Source organism: Microtus ochrogaster, chromosome 2 (assembly GCF_000317375.1).
Source record: "Microtus ochrogaster isolate Prairie Vole_2 chromosome 2, MicOch1.0, whole genome shotgun sequence".
Lineage (NCBI taxonomy): Eukaryota > Metazoa > Chordata > Mammalia > Rodentia > Cricetidae > Microtus > Microtus ochrogaster.
Window position 1 is genome coordinate 54,825,556 of NC_022010.1, and position 3,139 is coordinate 54,828,694.

Sequence of the window (3,139 nt, forward strand, 5' to 3'; positions counted from 1 at the left end):
TTCTCTGTGGCTTTGGAGCCTGTCCTGGAACTAGCTCTTGTAGACCAGGCTGGCCTAGAACTCACAGAGATCCGCCTGTCTCTGCCTCCCAAGTGCTGGGATTAAAGGCGTGCGCCACCACCGCCCGGCTAACTCTGGCAATTTCATTCTGTGTGCACATCGTCTATTCTTTATCTCTACCTTTGCCCTGGTAGAGGGGCCTGGACTTTCATCTACTTTCTACTACTATAAATCCTAAGGACTCAAGGCACCCGGCAAATTCTGTCTACAGTGGCCACTCCAAACGATATACCTACCAACAGTATACCCGTCCTGGAGCCCACACTACCTGACAGCAACCAGCTGGACAATTCTTGGACTCAAACTAGTGTGGAGTGGTATGTCATTGCTATTTGAAGGATTGCCTACAGGTTTGTAATATTTCCGGTTTTCTTTTCTCATCTGTCTGCTCTACCATTTGGTTACAATTTAGAAAGTAGACCATCAATTTTATTTACTGAAAACTTCCTTTAAAACTTACTACATTTTATTTCATGTATATGTTTGCCTGCATATATGTCTGTTGTACCAACATGTACCAGGTGTCCACAGAGGCCAGAGGAAAGTATCTGATTCCCCAATCAAGAGTTACACTTAGGAACGGCCATGCGAGTGCTGGGAACCTCTGAAAGAAGAGCAAGTGCTCTTAACCACTGAGTTCTCTCTCCAGCTCTACTGCTGTTGTTATGCTCAAAGAAAATCTAAGAAGTTCTTTTCTAATCCTAGATAACAAAAGGTTTTTTTAAGATTTGTTTTCTTTTCTTTTTTTAAAAAGATTTATTTATTAATTATGTAAAGTATTCTACCTGTATGTCTGCTGCAGGCCAGAAGAGGGCACCAGATCTCATTACAGATGTTGTGAGCCATCTTGTGGTTACTGGGAATTGAACTCAGGACCTCTGGAAGAGCAGTCAGTGCTCTTAACCTCTGAGATGACAATTTTCTTATGTCATCCTTCAGGATTTCCATATTCAACTGAACACAGCGATAGTAAGCATTCAGGGTTTCCCTGTGTAGCCCTGGCAGTCCTGGAACTCACTCTGAAGATCAGGCTGGCCTCTAACTCAAGAGATCCGCCTGCCACTGATTTTTGAGTGCTGGGATTAAAGGCATGCACCACCACTGCTCAGGAAGCATTCTAGTCTTAATCTTGATTTAAAAAAGAAATGCATCTGAAATTTCTCCATTCTCTATTAAGTAAAACATTCCCCCATGTTTTAGTATACTCTTTGTATTTTCATTTATCTGTGTGTAGCATATGTGACTGTGCACATGTACATGCCCATGTGGAAGCCAGAGGACATTGTTTCTTCCTCTATTACTCTCCCTTATTCTCCTGAGACAGGGTCTCTCATTAATTTAGAAGCTTGCCACTTTGGCTAGGTAAGCTAGCTGGTGAGCGTCTCAAATCTGTCTGTCCCAGCCCCTCAATGTCCGGGTTACAAGTGTGTGCAGCCATACTTGGTTTTTTGCATGGGTGTTGGAAGTTGAACTTTAGTGCTCATGTTTTTACAGCATGTGCGTTTGCACAACACACACCCACTGAACTATCTCCCCAGCTTTTTTTCTCTTAATTTACTTTAGCTTTTATTCATGTGCATGTGTGTGAGCACATGTGCAGTTCTGTATGTGTGTGAACACATGCAGCGGTCAGAAGATGGCATGACAGGCAGTGGTGAGAGGCCCAGCATGGCCAGGTCCTCTGTAAGAGCAGCAAGTGTTCTTAACCACCAGTACAGCCTTCCTGTCATCATTTTCTATTTAAGATAGGGTCTTGCTATATTGCCTGGGCTACTATCAAACTCCAGGGCTCAAATACCTTTTCTGTTCTGTGACCCCAGTGGCTGTAAAATAGCATGTAGAGCTTTGCATATTTCTTTTTACAGAGTTAAAAATTCTATTCCTTATGAACCGTCATCTGGCAAGGGATGGAGATAGAGACAGAGACCCACATTGGAGCACTGGACTAAGCTCTCAAAGCCCAGATGAGGTGCAGAAGGAGGGAGAACATGAGCAAGGAAGTCAGGACTGTGAGGGGTGTGTCCACCCACGGAGACCGTGGGACTGATCTAATGGGAGCTCACCAAGGCCAGCTGGACTGGGTCTGAACGAGCATGTGATCAAACTGGACTCTCTGAATGTGGCTGACAATGAGGGCTGACTGAGAAGCCAATGATAATGACACTGGATTTTGATCCTACTACATGTACTGGCTTTTTGGGAGCCTAGGCTGTTTGGATGCTCACCTTCCTAGACCTGGATGGTGTGTGTGTGGGGAGCTTGGACTTCCCACAAGGCAGGGCATCCTGACTTCTCTTAGGACTGGAGAGCAAGAGGGAGGGGGAGTGGGGGAAGGAGGAGAGAAATGGGAGGATGGGAGGAGGTGGAAATTTTAAATAAATAAATAAATTCTATTCCTTGTTTTGTAAGAGATTTCTAAATTTGTAATAGTAAACATCAAATATCTTTTTACTTATGGGTTGAGATATCATTTTCTTATTACATTATTTATACTGTTACGATACATTATGTTTTGTGTATGAATATATATGTTTGTGCGTGTGTGTGTATGTGTGTGTACAATTTTGCATGTGTGCATGCGGAAGCCAGGGGCTGATATTGGGTGTCTCCCTCAATTGTTTTCCTCTTTAATTTTACTCTCACTGAATTTGAGATTTACCAGCAGAAAGGTGGCCCAACAAGCCCCAGGGACCCTCCTGTCCCTGCCTCCGCAATGCTGGAATTGTAGGTACACACGTCACACCTGGCTTTTCCATGGGTGATGGGGATATGAACTCAGTGCCTGTGATTGATTGCGCAGCAGGCACTTTACTGAGTCATCACCCCTGTTCCTAATGATACGTTTTCTGTGCCACATTTGCTAAACGTTGCTTGTTTATGATGGGACTGTATTTGTAATGCCCTACTAGGTTTAAAAAGTGAATATTTAATATTTTTATCAATATTCATAAACAAAATGTTGTTCTCATATTGTCTTTATCTGGCTTTGAAGGCCTATTTCTTGCTCCTTTGAGAGGATCACAATACTCTGTAAATACTAGATGTGTAATATAAGCTATAGATGTTAGCTATCTAATAA

At 43.0% G+C, this 3,139-nt stretch overlaps 1 protein-coding gene across 4 annotated transcripts in view; it reads right to left on the reverse strand.

Moving 5' to 3' along the window:
- Positions 1-3,139, reverse strand: part of Atp6v1a (ATPase H+ transporting V1 subunit A) — a 54,419-nt gene that overhangs the window by 8,140 nt on the left and 43,140 nt on the right. The window lies entirely within an intron of this gene.